Source organism: Tamandua tetradactyla, chromosome 12 (genome assembly GCF_023851605.1).
Source record: "Tamandua tetradactyla isolate mTamTet1 chromosome 12, mTamTet1.pri, whole genome shotgun sequence".
In the NCBI taxonomy this organism is placed as follows: Eukaryota; Metazoa; Chordata; class Mammalia; order Pilosa; family Myrmecophagidae; genus Tamandua; species Tamandua tetradactyla.
Window position 1 is genome coordinate 17,602,377 of NC_135338.1, and position 17,536 is coordinate 17,619,912.

General features: G+C 36.6%; 1 pseudogene; it reads right to left on the minus strand.

Annotated features, from left to right (window-relative positions):
- Positions 1–14,730: 14,730 nt before the first annotated feature.
- Positions 14,731–16,014, minus strand: LOC143651245 (G1/S-specific cyclin-E1 pseudogene; annotated as a pseudogene).
- Positions 16,015–17,536: the final 1,522 nt, after the last annotated feature.

Below are 17,536 nucleotides of genomic sequence, written 5' to 3' on the forward strand. Positions count from 1 at the left end.
AACTACCTAATTCATTCTATGAAGCCAACATCACCCTCATACCAAAACCAGGCAAAGATATTACAAAAAAAGAAAACTACAGACCAATCTCTCTAATGAATACAGATGCAAAAATTCTCAATAAAATTCTAGCAAATCGTATCCAACAACACATTAAAAGAATTATACATCATGACCAAGTAGGATTCATCCCAGGTATGCAAGGATGGTTCAACATAAGAAAATCAATTAATGTAATACACCATATCAACAAATCAAAGCAGAAAAATCACATGATCATCTCAATTGATGCAGAGAAGGCATTTGACAAGATTCAACATCCTTTCCTGCTGAAAACACTTCAAAAGATAGGAATACAAGGGAACTTCCTTAAAATGATAGAGGGAATATATGAAAAACCCACAGCTAATATCATCCTCAATGGGGAAAAATTGAAAACTTTCCCCCTAAGATCAGGAACAAGACAAGGATGTCCACTATCACCACTATTATTCAACATTGTGTTGGAAGTTCTAGCCAGAGCAATTAGGCAAGAAAAAGAAATACAAGGCATCAAAATTGGAAAGGAAGAAGTAAAACTATCACTGTTTGCAGACGATATGATACTATATGTAGAAAACCCAGAAAAATCCACCACAAAATTACTAGAGCTAATAAATGAGTACAGCAAAGTAGCAGGCTACAAGATCAACATTCAAAAATCTGTAGCTTCTCTATACACTAGTAATGAACAAGCTGAGGCGGAAATCAAGAAACGAATCCCATTTACAATCACAACTAAAAGAATAAAATACCTAGGAATAAATTTAACCAAAGAGACAAAAAACCTATATAAAGAAAACTACAAAAAACTGCTAAAAGAAATCACAGAAGACCTAAATAGATGGAAGGGCATACCGTGTTCATGGATTGGAAGACTAAATATAGTCAAGATGTCAATCCTACCTAAATTGATTTACAGATTCAATGCAATACCAATCAAAATCCCAACAACTTATTTTTCAGAAATAGAAAAACCAATAAGCAAATTTATCTGGAAGGGCAGGGTGCCCCGAATTGCTAAAAACATCTTGAGGAAAAAAAACGAAGCTGGAGGTCTCGCGCTGCCTGACTTTAAGGCATATTATGAAGCCACAGTGGTCAAAACAGCATGGTATTGGCATAAAGATAGATATATCGACCAATGGAATCGAATAGAATGCTCAGATATAGACCCTCTCATCTATGGACATTTAATCTTTGATAAGGCAGTCAAGCCAACTCACCTGGGACAGAACAGTCTCTTCAATAAATGGTGCCTAGAGAACTGGATATCCATATGCAAAAGAATGAAAGAAGACCCATCTCTCACACCCTATACAAAAGTTAACTCAAAATGGATCAAAGATCTAAACATTAGGTCTAAGACCATAAAACAGTTAGAGGAAAATGTTGGGAGATATCTTATGGATCTTACAACTGGAGGCGGTTTTATGGACCTTAAACCTAAAGCAAGAACACTGAAGAAGGAAATAAATAAATGGGAGCTCCTCAAAATTAAACACTTTTGTGCATCAAAGAACTTCATCAAGAAAGTAGAAAGACAGCCTACACAATGGGAGACAATATTTGGAAACGACATATCAGATAAAGGTCTAGTATCCAGAATTTATAAAGAGATTGTTCAACTCAACAACAAAAAGACAGCCAACCCAATTACAAAATGGGAAAAAGACTTAAACAGACACCTACCAGAAGAAGAAATACAGATGGCCAAGAGGCACATGAAGAGATGCTCAATGTCCCTGGCCATTAGAGAAATGCAAATCAAAACCACAATGAGATATCATCTCACACCCACCAGAATGGCCATTTTCAACAAAACAGAAAATGACAAGTGCTGGAGAGGATGCGTAGAAAGAGGCACACTTATCCACTGTTGGTGGGAATGTCAAAGGGTGCAACCACTGTGGAAGGCAGTTTGGCGGTTCCTCAAAAAGCTGAATATAGAATTGCCATACGACCCAGCAATACCATTGCTAGGTATCTACTCAAAGGACTTAAGGGCAAAGACACAAACGGACATTTGCACACCAATGTTTATAGCAGCGTTATTTACAATTGCAAAGAGATGGAAACAGCCAAAATCTCCATCAACAGAAGAGTGGCTAAACAAACTGTGGTATATACATATGATGGAATATTATGCAGCTTTAAGACAAGATAAACTTATGAACCATGTAATAACATGGATGGACCTAGAGAATATTATGCTGAGTGAATCCAGCCAAAAACTAAAGGACAAATACTGTATGGTCCCCACTGATGTGAACGGACATTCGAGAATAAACTTGAAATATGTCATTGGTAACAGAGTCCAGCAGGAGTTGGAAACAGGGTAAGACAATGGGTAATTGAAGCTGAAGAGATACAGACTGTGCAACAGGACTAGATACAAAAACTCAAAAATGGACAGCACAATAATACCTAATTGTAAAGTAATCATGTTAAAATACTGAATGAAGCTGCATCTGAGCTATAGGGTTTTTTTGTTTTTGTTTGCTTGTTGGTTTGTTTGTTGTTGTTTTTTTTTGCTATTATTGCTGCTTTTGTTTCTTTTCTTTATATTGGCATTTTGTGTCTTTTTCTGTTGTGTTGCTGGTTCCTCTAAACCGATGCAAATGTACTAAGAAACAATGATCACGCATCTATGTGATGATGTTAAGAATTACTGAGTGCATATGTAGAATGGTATGATTTCTAAATGTTGTGTCAATTTCTTTTTTTTTCTTTCCGTTAATTAAAAAAAAATGCAAAAAAAAAAAAAGTTAAATATCACCTACTTTTATCTGGTATTTCAATACATGTTAAAATAATATCTTGTATGTCAAAAAATATTGTTAGGAATAGTCAACCAAAATGTGATGCTAATAAAATTATCCAAAGTAATTCTTTAAAATTATAAGTAAATGAAATTCAACTGCTTGGTATATGTTGAGAAGTAAAGGAAATTAGCATTTTTAGTCCCAATTCTGCCAATAAAATATACGTTGCAATGTTATTATTAGTATTAAAGGTTATGATGCATTTAAAATTATTTCTGAGGAGATAAGGTAGGAATAATTGAGGTATCAAGCAAAGCACATATACCCAAATTGAAACATCATCCTAGAATTTTATGAGTCAGTGTTTATTTTTGATTGTCATCACTCCAACGAGTACCATTACTCCAAGAAATATGATCACAGGCAGATTTTAAAGCAAGAAATTTTACTGAAACTCCACTCATCCCTAATCACTAGCAAGAAGGTAGAGACTGAAAAGTGCAAATAAGCTTTGGGCAAGGCTTTTGATTATATATTTGCTTTGGCATGAATGGAAAGCCCAACATTTTCTGAAATAAGTGAGTTTCTTACCTTGAGACATCTAGTGATCTTAATCAGTATTTGGGCTTAACTTGCTACTAGAAAAAGATTGCATGAAAAGAGCCTAACTTAGAAGGAAGATGGGGACTAGAAATGTAGTTTTGTTAAGGAAACCAGCTCATACAGCAAATTCCTATGTATACTAAACACAAATAATAGACAATTTTAACAGCAGTATTTTAAAAAGTACTCTTTACTGCATTCAAGACTCTATAGTCTATGCTTTTATTTAGTGAATAATATGCCTGCAATATACGTAAGGCCAGATAATGTTGTAAACAAGAGTATAGAAGCAAACAAGACTTGTGACCTTCTTTGACACAGGAGATTATACTTGCCTCTAAACAGAGATTTAGCAAATAACATTTTTTTTATTTTGTTTCATAAAAAAAGTAAAATTAAGGTAGAGCATGCTCAAAACACACAAACACACCACAAAAGCACAGACCCATCTCGTAGATTATTGATTGGATAATGTAAAATCTTTTAGGAGGAAAATTTAACAGTATCCTTCCAAAATCAAAACCAACATTTCCAATAAAAGGATTACAAGAAATATTTTCATAAATTTTTCCATTTCTTCTGTTTTTCTTCTTCCCTCACAACATTCTCCTTTGCAGACTTTTCCTCCTCTTTAAACCTCTAAAGAGCAACTAGTAGTATTTGCTCAGTTTCAGTCCAAAGCTCTACCCACCTCTACAGACTCACTAAAGAGATGACACCATCCTATTTCACAAGGTTAAATGCCTTCTATAGGTTTCTTTTCAAATCTCGGTGTTTATCTCCAACCCCTTCCCTGAGCATCAGATTCCCATGTCTGAATGCCTGCCCAACATTTCCATTTGCACATTTAATGACCAATCACACAAAATTTGTTCAAATTCAAATTGACCTTTGACTTTCTTCATACAAGCCTAAAACAGTCTTTCCTGAGCTTTCACCATCTTAGTAAATAAAATAATTATGCACCCAATTTCTCAAGCCCTGAGTGTCAGATGTGAGACTCTACTTCTATCCCCTCCCCCCTTTGTCCACCCAATATTGGGTCTACCAAGTCAATTGTCTACATATTTCTTTAGACCAATCACTTTTCACCTCCTATATTGCAGTCACCTTGGCTAAAATCATCTCAGAAGACGTAGACTATGTGGGAGTCTCCAAATCAATCCTTCTTCTTGAACTTTCACAAATTCACTGCACAGCAAGCAGAGTTAATGAACACTGTGCATGCATGTCCATAAGTATGTGTATATACAGACACACACGTGCTATCATTCTTTGCTCCAAACCCCCCGATATTGCTGTCAAAATATTCTCCATGCCGTAAATTCCCTGTGTGGACTAGACCCTTCATTTTCTTTCTTACTGTGTTTCCAGAGCTAAGTTCCTTCTTGTCACAGGGCCTTCATACCCAACTTTGCTCTATTTATATCTTATTTTAAATGTCATTTCTTCAGAACAACATTGTCTGCCCACTGTTCATAAGTAGGGCTTCCATCCCCAGAGGCATAGCCTTTACATTTATCCAACTTTAATTTGCTTTATAAGACTTGCCAAAACTTACACAATATTGCATTTCAATATCTGTCTTCCCAAATAAATGTAAACCCCACAAAGGAAACCTTACATAATGCCTGGCACATAGAAACCCTCAAAGGAATGCATGAATATGGGCACATACATTCACCTGCAAGGTAGACATTCACAGAAAAGGCTCTTGACTTATTACACAATGGCATAGTAAGGGTGGTTATCTGTTGGGAGAATAGTGGCATGTCCTTTTGAATTACATGACTTTTTTTTACAGTAATGGATTCATGTATATAACTTAGCCCATAACTATAATAATCTTTAATTTAGCCATGTCACTTGTATCAGTATTCAGTACAGAAACAGTGTTCCCCTATTAAAATGATTAAGGGGATTTTAAAAAGAACACAATTGGAGACTAAGTCTAAGGAAAAAAAAAGATTTGAAAGTTTAGTGCAGAATAATTTGGATGAATACTGGTTATCTTTTTAACTCAAACTTCAATACTATCTCACTGTGTGTAATGTCCCAATTCCCCACGGTGTCTACAATTAAAATAAAACTTCCAGGATAACCTAAAAAGGGAGAATAAGAACTTTAAAGCTTTGTCTTAATTGGCTCTGAGATTCAGTTTTGTTATCTGGAAAGAACAGAAGAAAATCAGTATTAACACCTGGACTCATGTCTATGCAAAGTCCAGAGCTCCTGAAGTAGCAATTAAATGGCTTAATATTAAAACCCTCTAAGGTTTAATTCAGTAGCTCTCTTCAGAAGGACATTGCTAATTCTTCCAGAATTGCTGCTGCTTCTGACTGCACTGTTTTAATTTGAACAGCCTTTGAAATTCCATTCTTTCTAATGGAGTTAATTGCATTATGAAAGCCAGTTTAGAGTAGAAACTTATTTCTGCTTATGGACTCTACAGGGTCCTTCCTTTTCCTTTCAACTTGACACATAGAAACATTGATGCCCAATAATGTCACAATGCACTGTGCCCTTTTAAAAACACTTCTCAAAATATTTTCTTTAAAATGTTTGCATAGGCACCAAAGCATGTTAGCATTCCAAAATGCTTACAAAATTGTACATGCTTAGACCAGCTGATCTAATAGACTCTAAGTCCTTGGAACATTAACAAATCTCTGAGCTTTTAAACAGGCTGTGACCTATCCATTTAGAGGGCTACTTCAATAAAGCAAGGGCTCACTTAGGTTAATGATAGATCATGGAGCTATTCGATTTGCAGTGAGCGGAGTTTCACAGTATCCTCTAACATTTGCATAGGTCCTGTTATCATATCCAAATGTCGATTTAAGCCCATTTTCTTGTTTCCAAGTGATTACAGGGAACCTTAGTGAACAAGTCCATGATGCAGCTTCAATCTGATAATGCTGATGAATTATTATTTTTCTCTAGAATATAGAATTTCAGCTAATTGTTAATTTCCCTGTGACAATAACAGCTGCTTATTCAAAAGGTCATCAGGGCATCTCCTTGAACACAAAATCAGACGTTTATCTTTAGCTTTCTCATTGTTTTGTTAGCTTCCTCTTTATTGTTTTCTTTTCTTGATGAAGGATAGAAAGCTCATGAGCAGGTTGTCCAAAATTAAGCATCCTCAAAATTATATTTCTATTTACCCACCTCCCTTATGTGTCTATAGACACAAATGCACACAGATACACCCTCCTACACAGAGGAACAAGTGTGGTGAACATTGAATAAGTCCATAAGGTTCAAAAAAAAAGTTACATCATTTATCAATGTCATCCCAAGCAGCTGGAAGTCTGCTTTACATGATAACATGTTTATTGCTTCTTAACATGTCTGCTTTTTCATTCATTCTGTACTGTCTTTAGAGACATTGACTTGTTGGACTATCTTGAAAATAAAGAAAAGTACATTGGAAGTATATTTTTAAATATTTTACAGCCCTTATGTAGAATTAGGCTTTTTCTTAGATGTATATGTACAAATGACAATTTTAGTCATGTACGTTTTGAATGCCCTTGCACTTTATGTTTATAAATATGTGCACACACACACACATATAAGTGCTAAGAGCTACTTCTTCCCTAACATCTTCTCAAGCTAAATGTTTCTGATAGAAGGTTATAAATGCTTTTGGCACTAATCCTTCCTAAAAATGAAGTATTTCCACACTATAGAGAAAGCTATGAAATATGAATGACAGGAGTAAAATAACTTCATTATTCTTGCTCTACGATTTACAGTGTGGAAATGACAACTGTGGAGAAGGTGAAAAATAGCGAATTCTTCTGTGTTTGATGTTAATTTCACAGCACAACAGAAAAACAGAGCCTTGTGCCATATTTTAAATTCTCTAAGTGAATTTATTTAAAGATGGTCCATTAGTTCATGTCACTGTGGAGAACTGGTAAGTTATGAGTATGCTTAAAGAGACTGGGGAAAATTCCCCATTATTGTATGCAACAGAAAACTACCCTGAAAAGTTATTTTATTTAGTTTCCCAGCCACAAATCTATGATTAATAACTTCAGCACAGAGCCAAGATATTCTCATTAATGGTTAATTAACATATTTCATAAATGCATTGCTCTTTCATCCTTTAACACCAAGAAAAGTTTTAAACTCTTTGAAATAAGGACATAATTTTAAGGTGAAAAATGTAGAGCCAAATTCTCTCCTGCAAAAACAAACAAAATCTCTTTCTCTGATAGAAATTAAGGAAAGTAAAAGCGGTTACAAAAACTGTTTATGAAGGCATTTCCTTAATTTCCTTGTGGTTTATTGTTCAGTGTTTAAAGTACATTTAGAAAAGTGCATCCAGGAATTGTACCATGATAAAAATGTTTCAATATTTTGGATGACAGGTTACAAAAATATCAAAGCCTCTCATAATCACTGTTCTCTATTTTTTCTTTATTTTTGGAAATATTTTAAAACTTTATCTCTGATATCATACTAAAAACTCCAGGTAGCTTGATGCTTCCAATTTTCTTCTGGAATTTTATCATTACTTCTGGGATGTCCACATCTTGTAAGTGTCACTAGAGATATCTTGCCTTATTTCCAGTTTGCCATCTCTGCTTGGCCTGTAATGTCAATGGATCTTTGGCTAATACCTGATTCCAGGTTATTACCTTGACCTATCCTCCATTCCCTGACTATTCTTAGCCTCTATAATAATCGACAACTTTACTTTACCTTGTAGAAATTTCTCCTGAGCCATGCCCCTTTCACTGGCAGCTTTGTATCAGATTGGATAGCCCCCAGCTCCTACTCTCATGCCCTAAAACTTAACTTCATTTATCTTCACAGAGTCAGAGAAGTTTTGTTTCTTCCTTATGTTGCATTGGGCTTTTTCTTAGCTGAATATGTACATTTAACAATTTTTGCCATCTGCTATTTAAAAGACTTTTGAGATCACTTATTGAATTTTATCAATTTCAGGTAACCTGTTTACATTTTAAAGAAACCATCTGGAATTAAAATTTAATCCATACAATGGCTAGCAGAATTTGGGTTTCTGTTACAGTCCCATGAATACTATTTTGAGAGTGGTGTGATTTTTGTTGATTTTTAAATATAATGTGTTTGGGGTTGCCTTCTGTGTATTTTGTCACCTAGATGAATATTATTATTTAATCATATTGTACATTTTGTTATAATTTTACATGTGCTTTTGGAGAAGAATATAAAACACAGCTGAATGTATTAAATTGAAATATTCACCTCCCTCTCTACTCACCTTCTATTCCATGCTCCAAAGATAACAGCTCACTATCAGCAGTTTCCAGTGCAGTCTTCAAGAAGCTTTCTAACAACTCATAAATCCAAGAATATAGAGTAGACTATTCTTTGCATTCCATTTAATTAATTATTATTTGACCCAATTAATTAGTCCCTCCTTCTTACCACAATTTCGTTCTTTATTAGAGAAGTTGTGGGTTCCAGAAAAATCATGCATATGATACAGGGTTCCCATACACTACTCCACTATTAACACTTTGTGTTTATCTGGAACATTTGTTACAATTGATGATAGCATGTTTTATAATTGTATTATTAAATAAATCAGTGGTTTAACTTAAGGTTCACTGTTCGGGTAGTGTTGTTCCATGGATTTTTGGTTTTCAATTTTTATTCTGTTACTATATATATACTTTAACATTTCCCCTTTTAATCATATTCAGAATGTATTATTTAGGTGCTGTTAATTGCTTTCAGAATGTTGTTCTACCATCATCACCATCCATTACCAAAACATTACCATCACTCCAAATGAGAGCCCTGGCCTTTTTTTTTTGCACAGGCAGGCACCAAGAATCGAACCCGAGTCTCCAGCATGGCAGGCAAGAACTCTGCCTACTGAGCCACCATGACACTTCCTGAGAACCCTGGTCATTTTAAGCACAAAATTCCCATTTAGTATCCCCACCCTCTAACTTGGATTCTCAGATACCCATGAGCTTTTGGTTTTACTCTTTACCACCCTAGCCATCCCTCCTCAGTTTCACTTGCTGTTTATTTTTTCTTTCCTGTCTTTAATGTCAGAGTGGTTTTAGTCTTCCTCACTCCCTGTCTACACTGATACCTGTAGTCACCTCATCCAGTTTCAGAGTATTATATACCAACATGCTGAAAACTCCAGCTCAGACCTCCCCAAATCTGATCTCATACACCCAAATGTTTTCTTGGCATATAAAATTGGATGTTTAATAGACATCTCAAATGTCAAAAATAATATCCAATATAATTCCCTGGTCTTTTCTCATTAACACATTCTATCCTCAGATTCCCCCATGTCTATTGATAACAACTCCATCCTTTCAGTGATTCAAACCAGAATCTCACAATCATCCTAAAAGATTTCTATTTCTCTCACATCAGATATCTAATCTGCCAGGAAATCTTGATACTACCTCCAAAAGTACACATAATCTCTGAGCAGTTCCAACAACATCTACTCCTACCTTAATTCTTGATGTGTAGTTACCTATTGCTTAAATTATTACAATAGCCTCCTAACTGTTGAACTGTGTTCCAGTAGCCTTGATTCTTGAAGATGATTGTATGGTGATGTAGCTTTTACAATGTGACTGTGTGATCCTGAATACCTTGTGTCTGATGCTTCTTTTTTCCAGAGTATGGACAGATGAATAAAAAATAAGGATAAAGATAAGGATAAAAAATAAATAAATAATGCAAAGGGGGAGATAAAGGGTAAAGAAAATGGGTAGATTGAAACACTGGTGGTCAACGAGAGAGAGGGTTAAGGAGTATGAGATTCATGAGCTTTTTCTTCTTTTTTTTCTTTCTTCTTTCTTTATCTGAAATGATGCAAATGTTCTAAAATGATCGTGCTGATGACTACACAACTATGTGATGATATCATGAGTTGTTGATTGTAAACTGTGTATGGACTATATGTGTGTGAGGATTTCTCAACAAAAATACTTTAAAAAGACATTGTTGCAGCTAGTATCATGTTTTTAAAATGTGTCAGATCATGTCATGCCTGATTCAAAACCAATTGTTGGGTCCCCATTTAACTCAGAGGAAATTCCACAATTTTACATGATCTGTGTCCCTGCATTTTAGTTCTTACCTATTATCCCTTTATTCTTCCCCTTTCTCATTCTACTTGCATCATTCTTCCCCTAGATTTTCCTGGAATGTATAAGAAGGCTTACAGCCACCTTTGCTAGACAATCCTTTTGCCTGGAACGCTTGTCAAACAGTTGGCTAGATGCATTCAAATCTTTGTTGAAATCCCACCTTCTCAATGAGTCCTATGGGTAAAAATCTATTTTAATAGTGCAGATTGCAAAAAACTCCACAGGCAACAAACCCTTTTATCCTATTTTGCATTTTATTTTTCCCTCATTATGTTTATTTATTTTCCACCTCTACTTTCAGAAAATAAACACTTGGAAAGCAAAGATCCTTGCATATTGTGTACAGATCTATCTCAAGAGAATAGCATAGTGCCTGGAAAGCTATCTTAGTAAGCACTCATTATATCTTTTAAAATATATGAATGAACACACTCTTCATATATCTTACATGATTCTTGTGTGGCATAAGCACACATGAGCATAAATGAGCGTGGACACTCACAGCCCCTCATGCATCTACCTGTATGGACAACCGTATGCACTCATTTGTTTTAAACTAAAAAAAGGAAAGAATCAAGAAGGGAGGAACAAAGAAGAAAGGAAGAAAGAACATTTTGCCAGTGTAAATCGTCTTATACATTGTGGTATGACAAGGGAAATTGGTTGAATTTTAGAACTGCAAAATGAAACATCTGCAGTGCTTAGTTTGTTTTGGATTTGTTCATGTGTGTGTATAATTTTGTGATTTCAATTGCACTTAAAGAAATGAAATCAGAGTTTTAACTTATTGTTTATAAAGATTCCATCTCGTTGGTAGAGAATGAAACCTGAGGCAATACTTACCTCTATCTGCTGTTCTTTTTGCAGCTATTATTTTCCTGCTTTATTTCTCACTCTCTCAAGCATATCAATCATTTACAACCCAAGGTGAAAATGTATGTGTGTCTAAATATGAGCCCAAATGTGTGAGCAAGCAACAGCTATGTGCCTTTGTGTTTGTTACTAAATTGACATAAAGCAAGCCAGAGTTTGTAGATTCTCAGGACTACAAGAATTACAAGTGTAAAATAGGCATACACACACACACATGAGTACACATACCCAGAGGAAGTGAGACATGGGTAAGAGGGTAGAAGATGACAGAGAGAAAAAGAGAAAGAAAAAAAAAACAACCTTAAATCAGTGTATTAGTTAGGCTTCCATCAGGGAAGAAGAACCTACTTGAGTTTTTGGAGAACAAAGTATGAAATATAACAGTGAACTCACGCAAATTGGAAGTTAGTTTGGAAAGTAACCATCTGGAATTAAAAAACTGAGGATCAGAGAGAAAACATGCAGATACAAGTAGAAGGGTCAAAGCCACATGGAAACAGGGAAACCATATCATGCATGTACAGCCACTGTTGCCTCTGTTGAGCAACTGCCTCTGTGTCTGCAGCCAAGAGGATGGGGTAGACTGATGCTGCTGCAGATCATCAAGGCCAGCACCAGGCAGAAATGTTAAATAAGGAATCTAGGAGATTGAGGGCAGACAGGGCCAGCTCATCCAGCTGTGAGTCTGGCCATCCAAGCTGTCCGCTGTGGTCTTTATGAATAACAGTTGCACATTCACTTCTGCCTTCCAAACTATGCCCAGTGTCCAGTTTTGGTGCATGCTTACCAGCAGCCGTCTGAATTAGGAATCATTGAAACATAGCCCCAGGTTCACAAATTAACATAGCACCATGCAGTGGGTCTATCCTTTATCATTCTGGCATCCATCCATGTATCTTTACATTATATTTGACTTCAAAAAAATAACAAATTCAATATTCCACCTAATATGATGCAACTAAGTATATTCACTCTTTCCAAAATAAGGTACATACGGTACTGGAATATTATTCTCTGAGACATAAAGTTAACCAATATTAGCTGAAAACAGAGAGGAGAGCAGGACAAACTGGTACCCATCACGTCCTTCTAACTTTCTCCTTTATGCTAACTGAAGTTCGAGATTAACAACTACTGCTTTATGGCCACCTTCCAGTAAGTGACTGATTTCCCCTTTAGTTGAACTCTAATTCAGAATCATACAAGAAAGGCAATCCTGGGAAATGTAGCTCCCAGTTAAATCAAGTTAGCATTGCACAATCCAGTATAGTTAGTTTATGCTGTTTTTTCAAACTCTAAATGATAGTTGGTTTGCTGGGAACCTCATTTAATTTTCTGTTTGTGGATTTTGCTTATAGCCACATGCTCTGCTAAATACCCTCCCTGAATAAAAAAATAATTAATGGAGAAAGAACAGAAGATAATCTATAAATTCCTATCATGAAGATTATTTAATAAATGTATGCTATTCAATTTAATTAAAGACTATATGAAGAAGTGGGAATTTGCCTTTTTCTTGTGTATTAAAATTTAATGATTTTACAGCTAATTAAGCATGAGTACTGAATAAAATAACTACATATACCCATCATGTCATTGCCAGTCACAAGGTGAATAAGAAAGTGTGATTAACTATATAATTAACCTAACCACATAGGCCAAAATATGATGAAGTGAACAAGGAAAGAAAATCTAGGTAGGCTAACAAACTGCCAAATAAATTGCTTATTAAACAAATAAAAATATCTGTTATATTGATTAGAGTTGGTTCCTTTCAACACACAATATGTATTTCACTTTGCCATATTAGATCAATACTGTACATAAAGAACTAAGCATTTGTTATGGTTCATGATCCTGTAAAATTTATTCAACACCCCTATGTTAACTCTGGTATATATCAAGTAAAGTAAATTTACAGCAAAATATTCTGACATCATTGAAACTTGATCCTGTGGTTCAAAGTCTAATGCAGTTGTGATGTAAACTGTATTTAATTTTAACCACTTACTATATTTAATCAGCCTTATTTTGCTCTGTGATCAAAGTATACATCAAGCAAAAAAAAAAAAGCAGTATGAAACAAAATGTCCAACACTATGGTTTATTCAGAATGTGTGTGGGAAAAAAGTGATCTTCCACTTCTTTCTTCATAATCAGTACCTTTAGATGGCTAAAATGGCAACATTTCAACATTATTTTTACTCATATTTATGTGTAAAACAAGTTGTTTATCTGATAAATATATCAGACATATCAATCAATATATCAATCATATATAGTGATATATATATGATTGTAGTTTGGAAGACTTGATACTATCCTTAGACTTTTACATTTTTTATCCTCCTTTGAGATAATTTCTTATTGAATTCGATGACCCAAAATTAAATTATTTTTCATTTATTCTTGAGTAAAAATTTTATGATCACTTAATATGTGCCAGATGCTGTCTGTTTATGGAAACAACAGGAAAATCCTTGCCTATATAGAACATATTCTTTTTTAGCCTCAAATCCATATATCCCATTAAGTCATAGTCCCATAGGAACTAAGGAAGCTCAGATAAGTAATTTCAGAGCATAAACTAGTACAACAGTTCTGGGTCAGCCACAATTTTGAAATTCCCACAGAAATGGTAAATACAATGAAAGTGTCCATTTGGGAGCACCTCCAGCAGTCACATGGTTTCCTGAACTCCCAACTGTAGAACTGAGGCAGTTTTGCAGCCGAAAACCAGAGTCTGCTGATCACTTCTTTTCATTTTTTTTCAAAGACAGTATTATCTTTATTAAAAAACAGATAGACATAGCAGCACTTACAAAACAATAGTTCATAAAAGGCATTGAATGTTGTCAACTCAGAGTGTGCAAAGGGCAGGCCCCCAGCACAGCTGGTTGTGGGCTTTACATCACAACCCTCACAACCACTTGTTGCACTCAATACTGCAGCCCAGAGCACCTAAGGGGAGACCAACAGCAACAGTGGCACTCCTCAACTTCAAGCCTTTGTTATCTGTGTGAACAGTCAATCAAGTCAAGTATCACCCTCCTTAGCAGCATCTGGAGCACTTGGTGGTGTTCTGGAGGTGGCTGGTGTACTTGACCCATTTATTAAAAAAAAAAACAACTAAGCATTCAATAAAAAACCCTTCTCCTCGTCCAATACTATCTACAGAAACACCTCTGTTGTGGAAGAGACATGCTCTTCCATTTAAATATTTGTAAAAGCTAATGCACGGCTTTGCTGCAGTGGGCAGAAGAGGACTGGGGCAGGCCTTCCTTCTGCACAAGAGTCTTTGGTGGAAAATACTGGTGTGATCACACTGTCCCGTGCCCACTACTCTGCTTTTTACTGCTCTGGGGCTGAATGAGGACCCCAGTGGGCAGAGGAGAAATCCGATTTTGTTCAGATAATATGGCTTTCTTTGCTTGGGCTTTGTCCAGCAAATCCAAGCTGTTTATGTGGGTCTGTACGTTGTGTGCATCTTCAGCAGGAACTCCCCTGAAATGCTTAAGTTTTGAACTTCCGGTCTCCCTTATAACCATGGCAAATGGAACCATCCACTTGACACACTTCTCTATGTCGTACCACTGATATCCTGAAACTTTTTGCATCAGTTCAGTTGAAGAGAAATGATACATGGCAGAAGCAGCAAGTACACCATAAGAAAATTCTAAGCAGCCAACATCTAGGATGCAGAGATCTAAAAGCTCTGCAATTTGTATGAAGATCTGCTGGGGATACTGTGGCAGTAGCACTTCATATAAGTCATTTAGATATGCAACCTGCATGTATACATTCAGCCAGGATACAATCGTCAGGGGACTTAAATGCCACTTAAGGGCCTTCATAATGACTAATTCCATGTTAAGAATATCATCTACTGTACAAACACCACCTGTAACATAAGCAAACTGGTGCAACTCTGGAGGATAGATTTCCTCAAGTTTGGCAGCAATAAACAAAGATGAAATCCCAATAAGTTGCAAAAGTGTTTTTACAACATTTTGTTGTGTTGCCATATATCGATCAAAGAAATCTAGTGCCAAGTAAAATGTCTCCCTGTGAAGCTTATAGACTTCACACACCTCCATCAACCAATCCAGAAGAATTGCTCGCGTTTTAGGCTGCAGAAGAGGATGCCGCTGCATAAAGTGCTTATCTCTCAAGTATGTCTTTTCCTTGTTCAACATGATTTTCCAAACCTCCTCTCTATTTGCCCAGTTCAGTACTGGCAGTGGTGAGGCTCTAGACGGTGTAAAACTCGGAGGTTGACACTTAGAATTTGGGTATACAGGCTCATCCTCTTCTTTCTCAGGTGTGGGAATCAAGGAGCAAGGGTTTTCACAGACTATTTTATTGTCCCAAGGCTGACTACCACACTGGCTTCTCACAGTCCTGCCAATTTTGGCAATTTCTTCATCTGGATCCTGTAAAAAAAACGGCCACATTTGCCTTCCTTTTCCTGGGGCGAACAGAAGAATCGGTGCTGCCTTCCTCTTTCATGGTGCCCCGATCCTTCGCATCCCTCTCCTTTCTCTCTCTCGGCATGACGCAGGACGCGGGCTCCGACCTCAGGCCCGAAGCGGTCTCCTCGGCAGGTAGGCCGGCACGAGCCGAGGTAGGGGGTGGGCAGCGAGCTGGAAGCCGACGGCGGGCAGCAGCCAGCCGAGGGCGCGGCGGCGGCGGGATCCGCGCCTCCCCCTACTCCGCGCTGGCGGCCGAGGCGGCTGCTCCTGCGCCCGGCTTCGAGCCGGACATTTAAAAAACCTAGCGCGCGGAACCGGCCGCCGCCGGCCCTCGCGCCCTTCTGCCACCCCTGCCCCGCCCCTGATCACTTCTTTTAATAGCCACCTGAGCTAAAATATGCACCTACAATTTTGTTGTTGTTGTTGTTAGTTCACTTTTCTTTCTACTGCCCACAGGAGAATATCAGGTTGAATCAAATTGTCTCCATTCTTTATGGACAGTTTGGAGGAAAAAGACCAAAAATAATAAAAATGTTTTTAAAGATACCTCCAGAGACTTCAGACTTTTCCCTACCTTACCTATAATGGTTTCTTTGAGGTGAGGGATCTAACTATTCCTGGTCTAATTCTTCTTGCTATATTGGAAGTTTTATTTTACACTAAGCTCCCCTCATAAAATGTAACTTCTGGTGGGGTAAAGTATGATAAGGTACTGACACAGACTTTGCTACAGTTGTCCAATAACTTCTCCCCCTCTACATGCAGAAGGGAAAATTGTACTTTCCATCAATATTGAAGGGTAGTCGACTTATCAGATAAAATTTAATCAGACAGGATACTCATCTTCCTGTTGGAAGAGCTTATCATTCTTCAATCCCCCTTCCCTTGCCTTGTCAACCAACCATTGTGGAGTGGAAAGCTCTCCTGGAAAGTTGGCCAGACCCACAGTGGACATTGTGCGACTGAGAGATAAATATATATAAAGGGAGGTGTAGTTCATGGCTTGTTGGTGGAAGATTCTATTCAGAGTGCAAGTATGGTCCCCCTGCCAGAAACAGGTTAAAGGTGAAATAATACCTCTGAGAACCTTAAGTCACAGAGATCAGGATGCCCATGAATAATCAGTCATGAAATAAGCCCATCTCCTTGTTAAAAAGATTGTTCTCCTTGATCTGATCCTCAAAGAACAGATGAATGTTTAGTTTTATTTGTTACTACTGGCACTAAATAGAATTTTCAAGTAATAATTGTCTCCAACTAAATGATAGAATGCATTTGAAATACTAATGAACTTTATAATGCTGATCCCCATCTGCAATATTCTTCTCAGGACAGCCTAGTTTACAATATTTTAGAAAGCTTCCTAATAATCTTTTGCTTGTTTTCAATTTCCAGAATATTTTTCTATTAAAGAACTACAGGATATAACTGCATTAAGCATTTTGGCCCTATAAAGGACAAATATTAAAGATGTTCTGTGTGAATAGATATGGATAAGAATATAGGAAGAGCAATCAAATGACATTTAGATTTACATTGAGTATTCCTCTAAAAGAGTTGTACGTTTTTAACAGAGAGCTAGCAATTTCTTGCAGGAAAAATCTTTACAAACCCCTCTCATGGCAGTATTTACTAAGTAGAAATGCAAATTTTA